We start from the raw sequence: 15,000 nt of genomic DNA, 5'->3' as shown, positions 1-15,000 counted from the left end.
GAGGTGCTAGACGAGGGCTCCCGTTTTAGATCGAGTTTTAAAATCACCGAGTAGACGCGGTGAGGGCTGGCAACCGCTGCCAAACCTTTTTCCGAAATTGCGGCAGCTGAGTGACAAGAAAACATGATCTAAAGGAGAGTCCAGGAATAGCACCCTCGAGGGTGGGCTTCATGCCCCTCTAATTGATTCAACGTTGGCGTCCACCGTTTCAAAATCCGACATGTCCATCCGCCCTGACAGCGGCGTTGAATCAATGAGGGGGGCACGGGAGAGGCTCGCGGCAACCACCTCTCCCCTTGTAGCCGCGATAGGCACGCAAAAAATTTTGCTAGAGCGCCAAGCACCCACCTCATGGCTAGAGACAAGGGCTCGCCATTAGATCAACTTCGAAATCGCTGAACAGACGCGCTGTAGAATGGCAACCGCTGCCAAGTCTCTTCCGTAGTTGCGTCGGTCGAGTGATCGAAGAAGGTGATCTAAGAGAGGGTCCAAGCGTAGGCATTCGTTGGGGGATTCGCGCCGATGGCATAAATTTATGCAATACCCGAGCAACACCGGACGGAGCTGCTAGACGAGGGCTCCCGTTTTAGATCGAGTTTTAAAATCACCGAGTAGACGCGGTGAGGGCTGGGCAACCGCTGCCAAACCTTTTTCCGAAATTGCGCCAGCTGAGTGACAAGAAAACATGATCTAAAGGAAAGTCCAGGAATAGCACCCTCGAGGGTGGGCTTCATGCCCCTCTAATTGATTCAACGTCGGCGTCCACCTTTTTTCAAAATCCGACATATCCATCCGCCCTGACAGCGGCGTTGAATCAATGAGGGGAGCACGGGAGAGGCTCGCGGCAACCACCTCTCCCGTTGTAGCCGCGATAGGCACGCAAAAAATTTTGCTAGAGCGCCAAGCACCCACCTCATGGCTAGAGACAAGGGCTCGCCATTAGATCAACTTCGAAATCGCTGAACAGACGCGCTGTAGAATGGCAACCGCTGCCAAGTCTCTTCCGTAGTTGCGTCGGTGGAGTGATCGAAGAAGGTGATCTAAGAGAGGGTCCAAGCGTAGGCATTCGTTGGGGGATTCGTGCCGATGGCATAAATTTATGCAATACCCGAGCAACACCGGACGGAGGTGCTAGACGAGGGCTCCCGTTTTAGATCGAGTTTTAAAATCACCAAGTAGACGCGGTGAGGGCTGGCAACCGCTGCCAAACCTTTTTCCGAAATTGCGCCAGCTGAGTGACAAGAAAACGTGATCTAAAGGAGAGTCCAGGAATAGCACCCTCGAGGGTGGGCTTCATGCCCCTCTAATTGATTCAACGTCGGCGTCCACCGTTTCAAAATCCGACATATCCATCCGCCCTGACAGCGGCGTTGAATCAATGAGGGGGGCACGGGAGAGGCTCGCGGCAACCACCTCTCCCCTTGTAGCCGCGATAGGCACGCAAAAAATTTTGCTAGAGCGCCAAGCACCCACCTCATGGCTAGAGACAAGGGCTCGCCATTAGATCAACTTCGAAATCGCTGAACAGACGCGCTGTAGAATGGCAACCGCTGCCAAGTCTCTTCCGTAGTTGCGTCGGTCGAGTGATCGAAGAAGGTGATCTAAGAGAGGGTCCAAGCGTAGGCATTCGTTGGGGGATTCGCGCCGATGGCATAAATTTATGCAATACCCGAGCAACACCGGACGGAGGTGCTAGACGAGGGCTCCCGTTTTAGATCGAGTTTTAAAATCACCGAGTAGACGCGGTGAGGGCTGGCAACCGCTGCCAAACCTTTTTCCGAAATTGCGGCAACTGAGTGACAAGAAAACATGATCTAAAGGAGAGTCCAGGAATAGCACCCTCGAGGGTGGGCTTCATGCCCCTCTAATTGATTCAACGTCGGCGTCCACCGTTTCAAAATCCGACATATCCATCCGCCCTGACAGCGGCGTTGAATCAATGAGGGGGGCACGGGAGAGGCTCGCTGCAACCACCTCTCCCCTTGTAGCCGCGATAGGCACGCAAAAAATTTTGCTAGAGCGCCAAGCACCCACCTCATGGCTAGAGACAAGGGCTCGCCATTAGATCAACTTCGAAATCGCTGAACAGACGCGCTGTAGAATGGCAACCGCTGCCAAGTCTCTTCCGTAGTTGCGTCGGTCGAGTGATCGAAGAAGGTGATCTAAGAGAGGGTCCAAGCGTAGGCATTCGTTGGGGGATTCGCGCCGATGGCATAAATTTATGCAATACCCGAGCAACACCGGACGGAGGTGCTAGACGAGGGCTCCCGTTTTAGATCGAGTTTTAAAATCACCGAGTAGACGCGGTGAGGGCTGGCAACCGCTGCCAAACCTTTTTCCGAAATTGCGCCAGCTGAGTGACAAGAAAACATGATCTAAAGGAGAGTCCAGGAATAGCACCCTCGAGGGTGGGCTTCATGCCCCTCTAATTGATTCAACGTCGGCGTCCACCTTTTTTCAAAATCCGACATATCCATCCGCCCTGACAGCGGCGTTGAATCAATGAGGGGGGCACGGGAGAGGCTCGCGGCAACCACCTCTCCCATTGTAGCCGCGATAGGCACGCAAAAAATTTTGCTAGAGCGCCAAGCACCCACCTCATGGCTAGAGACAAGGGCTCGCCATTAGATCAACTTCGAAATCGCTGAACAGACGCGCTGTCGAATGGCAACCGCTGCCAAGTCTCTTCCGTAGTTGCGTCGGTCGAGTGATCGAAGAAGGTGATCTAAGAGAGGGTCCAAGCGTAGGCATTCGTTGGGGGATTCGCGCCGATGGCATAATTTTATGCAATACCCGAGCAACACCGGTCGGAGGTGCTAGACGAGGGCTCCCGTTTTAGATCGAGTTTTAAAATCACCAAGTAGACGCGGTGAGGGATGGCAACCGCTGCCAAACCTTTTTCCGAAATTGCGCCAGCTGAGTGACAAGAAAACATGATCTAAAGGAGAGTCGAGGAATAGCACATCCGGGGTGGGCTTCATGCCCCTCTAATTGATTCAACGTCGGCGTCCACCGTTTCAAAATCCGACATATCCATCCGCCTTGACACCGGCGTTGAATCAATGAGGGGGGCACGGGAGAGGCTCGCGGCAACCACCTCTCCTATATAAGCTATTAGTGCGAGGCTCGCTCTGCATTAGAAATTAGCGAACACAACGACATCCGCCTTAAAAATCCAAATCCTTTAAAATTCCTACCAAACAGCCATTCACGACCCAATTTTTTATGAGGTCGACAGAGGAGCAAAAGATCGTCATCGGTTAGGAGATGTGAGTTCATGGAGCCGAGGGACTGAAATGGTCATCGAGCTCATCCGATCAACTGGATGAATTTCACCTTGAAGGGGCCCAATCCAAAAGTTCCGGAGGTCATCTCCTGGAACTCTCGAGAACAAGGCCCATCTTACATGCAAACTCTGCTACTGCGCAAACATAGGTTGCAATTAAAGAGAAATTGCGAGGCCGTCACAATGGCCCGAGGCCAATGGCTCCGACTAAGTCAATTTTCTCTTGCAATCACCATGCCGCCGTTCACAGAGAGATCTCCCCATTCACTTGTGACGCGACGCACAATCCAAGGTCTAGACGCGAGACCGCCCTTGAAAGAAAGACCACTTTCCAAGACATCCCCCGATGACACATTGGAACGTCAACCGCTGTCGAACCACTCCCAATGTTGTGCCGATCGAGTTGGCACAGAGGCGACCTTAGGGAGCTCCCGCGTAGCAATCGGGATGTGCTTTCGTGCCCATCTCTCACAAAAACCAATGTTAGCTGTGGACAAATTTGGAATCCAAGGGCTCGCATCCATCGATATCGTCGGCACTGGGTCTATATATTCAAAGGCCACGGAGAGGTTCCGATAAGAGAAGCTCCCCTGCTCGCTCGCACAAACATATCCCAAATTCTAGACACAAGCTCCCGCCCTTAGCGTCGCTCTCCAGATCACCGCAATGACACATTGGAACGACAACCGCTGTCGAACAACTCCCGAAATTGTGGCAATGGAGTGAGAAAGAAGAGCAACTTTGGGGAGCCGCGCATAGCAAACGGGCTGTGCTGCTGCTTCATTCCGCTCTTATATAGATCCGAAATCGTTGATTTCGTTTGGAATCCGAGGCTGCATTCGTCCTTGCTCAAACAAGCAATGGCTCTTCTAATCGAATGGCCACGGGGAGCTTCCGATAACAAAGGCTCCCTTGTCACTCGTGATGCGCAGGCCAACTGCTAGACGACGGGTCGCCCTTCAGATCGCTGCCCAGGCAACCACCACAACGGCACCATTGGAACGACAACCGCTGCCGAACCGTTATGAAAATTTTGTGCCAAAGAAGTTGTTGCGTAGAGAACGACTCTGGGGAGAGAGCCCTCGCATAGCAAAATCGGGATGGCTTCACGGCCCTCCCAATAGAAACGATGCTGGTGCCAATATTCCAAAAATCCGAATAACGTGTCTTTCGCGAACACCAGCACTGATTTCTATTGGGGAGGGTCGCCGAGAACTTTTGTTATCAAAGCTCCCATTGTAAGCCGCGATAGGCACACAAAAAATCGCTAGAGCCCCAAGCACCCACCTCATGGCTAGACAAGGGCTCGCCATTAGTAGATCAACTTCGAAATCGCTGAACAGACGCGCTGTGGAATGGCAACCGCTGCCAAGCCTCTTCCGTAATTGCGTCGGTCGAGTGATCGAAGAAGGTGATCTAAGAGAGAGTCCGAGGCTAGGGATTCGTTGGGTGATTCGCGCCGATAGCAAAAAATTATGCAATACCCGAGCAACACCGGACGGAGGTGCTAGACGAGGGCTCCCATTTTAGATCGAGTTTTAAAACCACCAAGTAGACGCGGTGAGGGCTGGCAACCGCTGCCAAACATTTTTCCGAAATTGCGCCAGCTGAGTGACAAGAAAACATGATCTAAAGGAGAGTCAGGGAATAGCACCCTCGAGGGTGGGCTTCATGCCCCTCTAATTGATTCAACGTCGGCGTCCACCGTTTCAAAATCCGACATATCCATCCGCCCTGACAGCGGCGTTGAATCAATGAGGGGGGCACGGGAGAGGCTCGCGGCAACCACCTCTCCCCTTGTGGCCGCGATAGGCACGCAAAAAATTTTGCTAGAGCGCCAAGCACCCACCTCATGGCTAGAGACAAGGGCTCGCCATTAGATCAACTTCGAAATCGCTGAACAGACGCGCTGTAGAATGGCAACCGCTGCCAAGTCTCTTCCGTAGTTGCGTCGGTCGAGTGATCGAAGAAGGTGATCTAAGAGAGGGTCCAAGCGTAGGCATTCGTTGGGAGATTCGCGCCGATGGCATAAACTTATGCAATACCCGAGCAACACCGGACGGAGGTGCTAGACGAGGGCTCCCGTTTTAGATCGAGTTTTAAAATCACCAAGTAGACGCGGTGAGGGCTGGCAACCGCTGCCAAACCTTTTTCCGAAATTGCGGCAGCTGAGTGGCAAGAAAACATGATCTAAAGGAGAGTCCAGGAATAGCACCCTCGAGGGTGGGGGCTTCATGCCCCTCTAATTGATTCAACGTCGGCGTCCACCGTTTCAAAATCCGACATATCCATCCGCCCTGACAGCGGCGTTGAATCAGTGAGGGGGGCACGGGAGAGGCTCGCGGCAACCACCTCTCCCCTTGTAGCCGCGATAGGCACGCAAAAAAATTTTGCTAGAGCGCCAAGCACCCACCTCATGGCTAGAGACAAGGGCTCGCCATTAGATCAGCTTCGAAATCGCTGAACAGACGCGCTGTAGAATGGCAACCGCTGCCAAGTCTCTTCCGCAGTTGCGTCGGTCGAGTGATCGAAGAAGGTGATCTAAGAGAGGGTCCAAGCGTAGGCATTCGTTGGGGGATTCGCGCCGATGGCATAAATTTCTGCAATACCCGAGCAACACCGGACGGAGGTGCTAGACGAGGGCTCCCGTTTTAGATCGAGTTTTAAAATCACCAAGTAGACGCGGTGAGGGCTGGCAACCGCTGCCAAACCTTTTTCCGAAATTGCGCCAGCTGAGTGACAAGAAAACATGATCTGAAGGAGAGTCCAGGAATAGCACCCTCGAGGGTGGGCTTCATGCCCCTCTAATTGATTCAACGTCGGCGTCCACCGTTTCAAAATCCGACATATCCATCCGCCCTGACAGCGGCGTTGAATCAATGAGGAGGGCACGGGAGAGGCTCGCGGCAACCACCTCTCCCCTTGTAGCCGCGATAGGCACGCAAAAAATTTTGCTAGAGCGCCAAGCACCCACCTCATGGCTAGAGACAAGGGCTCGCCATTAGATCAACTTCGAAATCGCTGAACAGACGCGCTGTAGAATGGCAACCGCTGCCAAGTCTCTTCCGTAGTTGCGTCGGTCGAGTGATCGAAGAAGGTGATCTAAGAGAGGGTCCAAGCGTGTAGGCATTCGTTGGGGGATTCGCGCCGATGGCATAAATTTATGCAATACCCGAGCAACACCGGACGGAGGTGCTAGACGAGGGCTCCCGTTTTAGATCGAGTTTTAAAATCACCAAGTAGACGCGGTGAGGGCTGGCAACCGCTGCCAAACCTTTTTCCGAAATTGCGCCAGCTGAGTGACAAGAAAACATGATCTAAAGGAGAGTCCAGGAATAGCACCCTCGAGGGTGGGCTTCATGCCCCTCTAATTGATTCAACGTCGGCGTCCACCGTTTCAAAATCCGACATATCCATCCGCCCTGACAGCGGCGTTGAATCAATGAGGGGAGCACGGGAGAGGCTCGCGGCAACCACCTCTCCCGTTGTAGCCGCGATAGGCACGCAAAAAATTTTGCTAGAGCGCCAAGCACCCACCTCATGGCTAGAGACAAGGGCTCGCCATTAGATCAACTTCGAAATCGCTGAACAGACGCGCTGTAGAATGGCAACCGCTGCCAAGTCTCTTCCGTAGTTGCGTCGGTCGAGTGATCGAAGAAGGTGATCTAAGAGAGGGTCCAAGCGTAGGTCATTCGTTGGGGGATTCGCGCCGATGGCATAAATTTATGCAATACCCGAGCAACACCGGACGGAGGTGCTAGACGAGGGCTCCCGTTTTAGATCGAGTTTTAAAATCACCAAGTAGACGCGGTGAGGGCTGGCAACCGCTGCCAAACCTTTTTCCGAAATTGCGCCAGCTGAGTGACAAGAAAACGTGATCTAAAGGAGAGTCCAGGAATAGCACCCTCGAGGGTGGGCTTCATGCCCCTCTAATTGATTCAACGTCGGCGTCCACCGTTTCACAATCCGACATATCCATCTGCCCTGACAGCGGCGTTGAATCAATGAGGGGGGCACGGGAGAGGCTCGCGGCAACCACCTCTCCCGTTGTAGCCGCGATAGGCACGCATAAAATTTTGCTAGAGCGCCAAGCACCCACCTCATGGCTAGAGACAAGGGCTCGCCATTAGATCAACTTCGAAATCGCTGAACAGACGCGCTGTAGAATGGCAACCGCTGCCAAGTCTCTTCCGTAGTTGCGTCGGTCGAGTGATCGAAGAAGGTGATCTAAGAGAGGGTCCAAGCGTAGGCATTCGTTGGGGGATTCGCGCCGTTGGCATAATTTTTTGCAATACCCGAGCAACACCGGACGGAGGTGCTAGGCGAGGGCTCCCGTTTTAGATCGAGTTTTAAAATCACCAAGTAGACGCGGTGAGGGATGGCAACCGCTGCCAAACCTTTTTCCAAAATTGCGCCAGCTGAGTGACAAGAAAACATGATCTAAAGGAGAGTCGAGGAATAGCACATCCAGGGTGGGCTTCATGCCCCTCTAATTGATTCAACGTCGGCGTCCACCGTTTCAAAATCCGACATATCCATCCGCCTTGACACCGGCGTTGAATCAATGAGAGGGGCACGGGAGAGGCTCGCGGCAACCACCTCTCCTATATAAGCTATTAGTGCGAGGCTCGCTCTGCATTAGAAATTAGCGAACACACCGACATCCGCCTTAAAAATCCAAATCCTTTAAAATTCCTACCAAACAGCCATTCACGACCCAATTTTTTATGAGGTCGGCAGAGGAGCAAAAGATTGTCATCGGTTACGAGATGTGAGTTCATGGAGCCGAGGGACTGAAATGGTCATCGAGCTCATCCGATCAACTGGATGAATTTCACCTTGAAGGGGCCCAATCCAAAAGTTCCGGAGGTCATCTCCTGGAACTCTCGAGAACAAGGCCCATCTTACATGCAAACTCTGCTACTGCGCAAACATAGGTTGCAATTAAAGAGAAATTGCGAGGCCGTCACAATGGCCCGAGGCCAATGGCTCCGACTAAGTCAATTTTCTCTTGCAATCAACCATGCCGCTGTTCACAGAGAAATCTCCCCATTCACTTGTGACGCGACGCACAATCCAAGTGCTAGACGCGAGCTCGCCCTTGAAAGAAAGACCACTTTCCAAGACATCCCCCATTCACTTGTGACGCGACGCACAACCCAAGTGCTAGACGCGAGCTCGCGCTTGAAAGAAAGACCACTTTCCAAGACATCCCCTGATGACACATTGGAACGACAACCGCTGTCGAACCATTCCCAATGTTGTGCCGATCGAGTTGGCACAGAGGCGACCTTAGGGAGCTCCCGCGTAGCAATCGGGATGTGGTTTCATACCCTTCTCTCACAAAAACCAATCTTAGCTGTGAACAAATTTCGCCGCAATGACACCATTGGAACGACGACCGCTGTCGAACAACTCCCGCATTTGTGCCCCGATGGAGTGAGAAAGAATAGCAACTTTGGGGAGCCGCGCATCGCAAACGGGCTGCTGCTTCATTCCGCTCTTATATATAGATCCGATGTCGTTGATTTCGTTTGGAATCCGAGGCTGCATTCGTCCTTGCTCACACAAGCAATGGCTCTTCTCATCGAATGGCCACGGGGAGCTTCCGATCACAAAGGCTCCCTTGTCACTCGTGACGCGCAGCCCAACTGCTTTCCGAAATTGCGCCAGCTGAGTGACAAGAAAACATGATCTAAAGGAGAGTTGAGGAATAGCACCTCGAGGGTGGGCTTCATGCCCCTCCAATTGATTCAACGTCGGCGTCCACCGTTTCAAAATCCGACATTTCCATCCGCCTTGACACCGCCGTTGAATCAATGAGAGGGGCACGGGAGAGGTTCGCGGCAACAACCTCTCCTATATAAGCTATTAGTGCGAGGCTCGCTCTGCATTAGAAATTAGCGAACACGCCGACATCCGCCATAGAAATCCAAATCGTTGAAAATTCTGACCAAACAGCCATCCACGACCCAATTTATTATGAGGTCGTCTAAGGAGCAAAAGATTGTCATCGGTTAGGAGATGTGAATTCATGTAGCCAAGGGGGACTGAAATGGTCATCGAGCTCATCCGATCAACTGGATGAATTTCACCTTGAAGGGGCCCAATCCAAAAGTTCCGGAGGTCATCTCCTGGAACTCTCAAGAACAAGGACCGTCTTACTTGCAAACTCTGCTACTGCGCAAACATAGGTTGCAATTAAAGAGAAATTGCCAAGCCATCACAGTGGCCCGAGGCCAATGCTCCGACTAAGTCAATTTTCTCTTGCAATCACCATGCCGCCATTCACAGAGAGATCTCCCCATTCACTTGCGACGCGACGCACAATCCAAGTGATAGACGCGAGCTCGCCCTTGAAAGGCCAGCCCACTTTCCGAGACATCCCCCGATGACACATTGGAACGACAACCGCTGTCGAACCATTCCCAATGTTGTGCCGATCGAGTTGGCACAGAGGCGACCTTAGGGAGCTCCCGCGTAGCAACCGGGATGTGCTTTCGTACCCATCTCTCACAAAAACCAATCTTAGCTGTGAACAAATTTAGAATCCAAGGCTCGTATCCATCGATATCGTCGGCACTGGGTCTATATATTCAAAGGCCCGCTGATGCGACTTGGGCGGGCCGACCTGGCGAACGAACTTAAAGAGGCGACTTGGGCGGGCTGACCTGGCGAGCGAACTTAAAGAGTTGACTTGGCAACGCACTTGAACAATCGACTTGGTGAGCTGACATGGTGAGTGGGCTTAGAGAAGCAACTCGGGGGGGGGGGGGCGACTTGATGAACGGACTTAAAGGGTCGACTTGGCGGGGTGACTTGATGAACGGACCTAAAGAGTTGACTTGGTGAGAGTACTTGGCAGGGTGAACTGATGAACGGACTTAAAGAGTCGACTTGGTGGGAGTACTTGGTGGGCCGACTTGATGAACGGACTTATAGAGTCGACTTGGTGAGAGTAGTTGTTCTGGTGACTTGATGAACGGACTTAAAGAGTCGGCTTGGCGGGGTGACTTGATGAAAGGACTTAAACAGTCGACTTGGTCGGGTGACTCGATGAACGAACTTAGAGGGTCGACTTTGCGGGGTGACCTGATGAACGGACCTAAAGAGTTGACTTGGTGAGAGTACTCGGTGGGGTGACCTGATGAACAGACTTAGAGAGTCGACTTGGTGAGAGTCCTTGGTGGGCCGACCTGGTTGGGTGACTTCGTGAACTGACTTAAAGAGTCGACTTGGTGGGAGTACTTGGTGGGGTGACTTGATGAACGGACTTCAAGGGTCGACTTGGCGAGGTGACTTGATGAACGGTCCTAAAGAGTTGACTTGGTGTGGTGACTTGATGAAAAGACTTAAAGAGTCGAATTGGTGAGAGTACTTGGTGGGGTGACTTGATGAACGCACTTGAAGGGTCGACTTGGTGGGGTGACTTTATGAACGGACCTAAAGAGTTGACGTGGTGAGAGTGCTTGGTGGGGTGACTTGATGAACATAGTTAAAGAGTCGACTTGGTGAGAGTAGTTGGTCGGGTGACTTGATGAACGCACTCGAAGAATCGACTTGGTTAGAGTACTTGGTGGGGTGACTTGATGAACGGACTTAAAGATTCGACTTGGTGGGCCGACCTGGCGGGGTGACTTGATGAACGGACTTAGAGAGTCGACTTGGTGAGAGTACTTGGTGGGCCGACCTAGCCGGGTGACTTGATGAACAAACTTAAAGAGACGACTTGGTGAGAGTACCCGGTGGGCTGACCTGGTCACGTGACTTGATGAACGGACTTAAAGAGTCGACTTGGTGGGCCGACTTGGCCGGGTGACTTGATGAACGAACTTAAAGGGTTGACTTGGTGGGTCGAACTAGCGGGGTGACTTGGTGAGAGTACTTGGTGGGCTGACCTGGCAGGGTGACTTGATGAACGAACTTAGAGAGTCGACTTTGTGAGAGTACTTGGTGGGTCGAACTGGCGGGGTGACTTGATGAACGAACTTAAAGAGTCGACCTGGTGAGAGAACTTGGTGGGCCGAGCTGGCGGGGTGAATTGATGAACGAACCTAAAGAGTCGACTTTGTGAGAGTACTTGGTGGGCCGACCTGGCGGGGTGAGTTGATGACCGAACTTAAAGGGTCGACTTGGTGAGAGTACTTGGTGGGCCGACCTGGCGGGGCGAGTTGATGAACGAACTTAAAGAGTCGACTTGGTGAGAGTACTCGGTGGGGTGACCTGATGAACAAACCTAAAGAGTCGACCTGGTGAGAGTACTTGGTGGGCCGACCTGGCGGGGTGACTTGGTGAGCAAACTTAAAGAGTCGACTTGGTGAGAGTAGTTGGTGGGCTGACCTGGCAGGGTGACTTGATGAACGAACTTAAAGAGTCGACCTGGTGGGCCGACTTGGCAAAGTGACTTCATGAACGAACTTAAAGAGTCCACTCGGTGGGCCGACCTGGCGGGGTGACTTGATGAACGAACTTAAAGAGTCGACTTGGTGAGAGTAATTTGTGGGCTGACCTGGCGGGGTGACTTGATGAATGAACTTAAAGAGTCGACTTGGTGGGGTGACTTGATGAACGCACTTGAAGGGTCGACTTGGTGGGGTGACTCTATGAACGGACCTAAAGAGTTGACTTGGTGGGGTGACTCGATGAAAGGACTTAAAGAGTCGACTTGGTGAGAGTACTTGGTGGCTCGACTTTATGAGCAGACTTAAAGAGTCCACTTGGTGAGAGTGGGCCTAACGGGGCGATGTGGTGAGTGGGCCTAACGGGGCGAGTTGGTGGGGCGACTTGGCGAGTGGTATTAGAGAGCCGACGTGGTGAGGCGACTCGGCGAGTTGGTTCGTTGAGATGACATGGTGAGCTGACTTGGCGAGTCGACCCGGCGAGCGAACTTAAAGAGTCGACTTGGCAACGTACTCGAGCCGACTTGGTGAGGCGACCCGGCGAGCGGGCTCAAAGAGTCAACATGGTGAGGCGACTCATTGAGTCAACATGGTGAGGCGACTCATGGTGAGGAGCTATCCTTGAGGCGACTTGGTGGGCCTACTTGATTAGTCGACTTGGTGAGCCGACCTGACGAGCTGACACGGTGAGCGGGCTTAAAGAGGGGACGACTTGGTGGGGTAACTCGGCAAGCCAACTTATCGAGGCGAGATGGTCAGTCGACTTGGTGAGCTGACTTGGTGAGCGCACTTAAAGAGTCAACTTCGTGAGGTGACTCGGCGAGTTAGCCCGCTGATGCGACTTGGGCGGGCCGACCTGGCGAACGAACTTAAAGAGGCGACTTGGGCGGGCTGACCTGGCGAGCGAACTTAAAGAGTTGACTTGGCAACGCACTTGAACAATCGACTTGGTGAGCTGACATGGTGAGTGGGCTTAGAGAAGCAACTCGGCGGGGCGACTTGGCGAGCACACCTGCTGGGGCAAGGTGGTAAAACGACTAGGTGATTCGACTTGGTGAGCTGACTTGGTGAGCGAACTTAAGGGGTCGACTTGGTGAGGCAACCTGAATAGTCGACTCGGTGAGGTGACTTGGGGAGCCGACATGGTGAGCGGTCTTAAAGAAGAGGCGACCTGGTGGGGCAACCTGGTGAGGCGAGACGGTAAGTCATCTTGGTGAGCCGGCTTGACGAGCTGTGAGTGGACTTAAAGAGTCAATTCTTGATTTGGCAAAGACCACATGGTTAGATGACTTGGTGAGCCGACCTGGCTAGCAAAATTGGCAAGCAAACTTATAGAATCGACTTGCTGTCCCCAGCCAGGATCGCACGCCTGGGTCGACCCAACTTGGGTCACCCGACTAGGTCAACCCATCTCCGTCGCCCCAGCCTCGGGCGACCCGACTGGGTCGCCAGAGTGGGTCGACGAGGGGAAAAAAAAAAAACAAACAAAAAAAATCATGAGAGGCCCTGTACAGCGAAAAGCGCTAAATTTTGCGCATTACAAAAAAAAAAAAAAAAAAAAAACAAGTTACCCGCTTTTGGATCACGCACAAGTTTCAGTTCACGTATTGCCGAGCCGACTCGAGGCGTTACGCCTAGCTAGCCGGATTCGAGGTAGGGTAGCCGAAACGATTCGATTTGAGAATTTTCTTTATAAAAAGAGATCATGATAGGCCTCGTAAGGCAAAAAAGAATGAAATTTTGGGAGTTAAAAAAAAAAACGTTACCCGGTTTTGGATCGCGCACAGGGCTCGGGTCACGTAGCATCGAGGTGCCCTGGGTGACATGATTCGAGCGAAAAGTCGACGGTGGCATGAGCCGTGCAAAAACATTGGAGGCCATTAAGGCTCGAGGCGCTTCGAGTCGAGGTTGCCGAGGCGGGTCGGGTTGAAAACTTTGGGCGTTAACCAAAAAGAAAAAGTTAACCGCTTTTGGATCATGTACACGGCTCGGGGCACTTAGAATCAAGTCGAGCACGGTGACATGAGTCGTGCGAAAAATTTGGAGACGACTCGAGTCGGGGCATCCGACTCTATTCGAGTTCAAAACTTTGGGACTTGACAAAAAAAAGAAAAAAGAAAAAGTTACCCGGTTTTGGATCACGTAAGTGACTCGGGCCACTCAGAATCAAGGCGAGTGCGATTACATGAGTCGAGGGAAAAAGAAAATGGAGGCGGTTAAGGCTCGAGGCAATTCGAGTCGGGGTAGCTGAGTCGATTCGAAAACTTTGGCCGTTAGCCAGAAAAAGAGTTAATCGCTTTTGGATCACGTACATGACTTGGGGCACATAGAATCAAGTCAAGCACGGTGACATGAGTGGTTCGAAAAAATTGCAGGCGATTAAGGCTCGAGGCGATTTGAGTTGGGGTTGCTGACACGATTCGGGTTGAAATCTTTGGGTGTTAACCAAAGAAGGAAGAAGTTAACCGCTTTTGGATCACGTACATGACTCGGGGCACCAAGTCGAGCACGGTGACATGAGTCCTGCGAAAAAACTGGAGGCGGTTAAGGCTCGAGGCGATACGAGTCGGGGTCGCCGACACAATTTGGGTTGAAAACTTTGGGCGTTAACCGAAAAAAAGAGTTGACCGCCTTTGGATCACGCACATGACTCGGCGCACTTAGAATCATGTCGAGCACGGTGACATGAGTCGTGCGAAAAAATTGGAGGCGGTTAAGGCTCGACACGATTCGAGTCGGGGTTCGGGTAATTCGGGCGATTCGTGTCGGGGTTGCCGACACGGTTCGAGTTGAAAACTTTGGGCATTAACCCCCAAAAAAAAAAAAGATTGACCTCTTTTGGACCACGTACATGACTCGGGGCACTTAGAATCAAGTCGAGCACGGTGACATGGGTTGTGCGAAAAATTCGGAGGCGATTCGAGTCGGGGTAGCCAACTCGATTTGAGTTCAAAACTTTGGGCGTTAACCAAAAAAATAAGTTGACCGGTTTTGGATCACGTACATGAGTCGTCTGCCCTCGCGAAAATTACAAAACCCGGGGACCCGCCTGGAATTTGCAGTCGGAAGATTTTTCTGCCCTCACGAAAATTTACAAACCCCACCCGCTCGAAATTTGGACTTGGAAGTTTTTTCCGCCCTCGCGGAATCTACAAACCCCACCCGCTCGAAATTTGGACTTGGAAGTTTTTTCCGCCCTCGCGGAATTTACAAACCCCACCCGCTCGGAATTTGGCACTTGGAAAATTACGAAACCCCGCCTGCCCGGAATTTGGACTTGGAAGATTTTTCCGCCCTCACAAAAATTGCAAACCC

Source organism: Cupressus sempervirens, chromosome 2 (genome assembly GCF_028749045.1).
Source record: "Cupressus sempervirens isolate cs-2001-9-10 chromosome 2, ASM2874904v1, whole genome shotgun sequence".
In the NCBI taxonomy this organism is placed as follows: Eukaryota; Viridiplantae; Streptophyta; class Pinopsida; order Cupressales; family Cupressaceae; genus Cupressus; species Cupressus sempervirens.
This window is presented reverse-complemented; position numbering follows the sequence as displayed.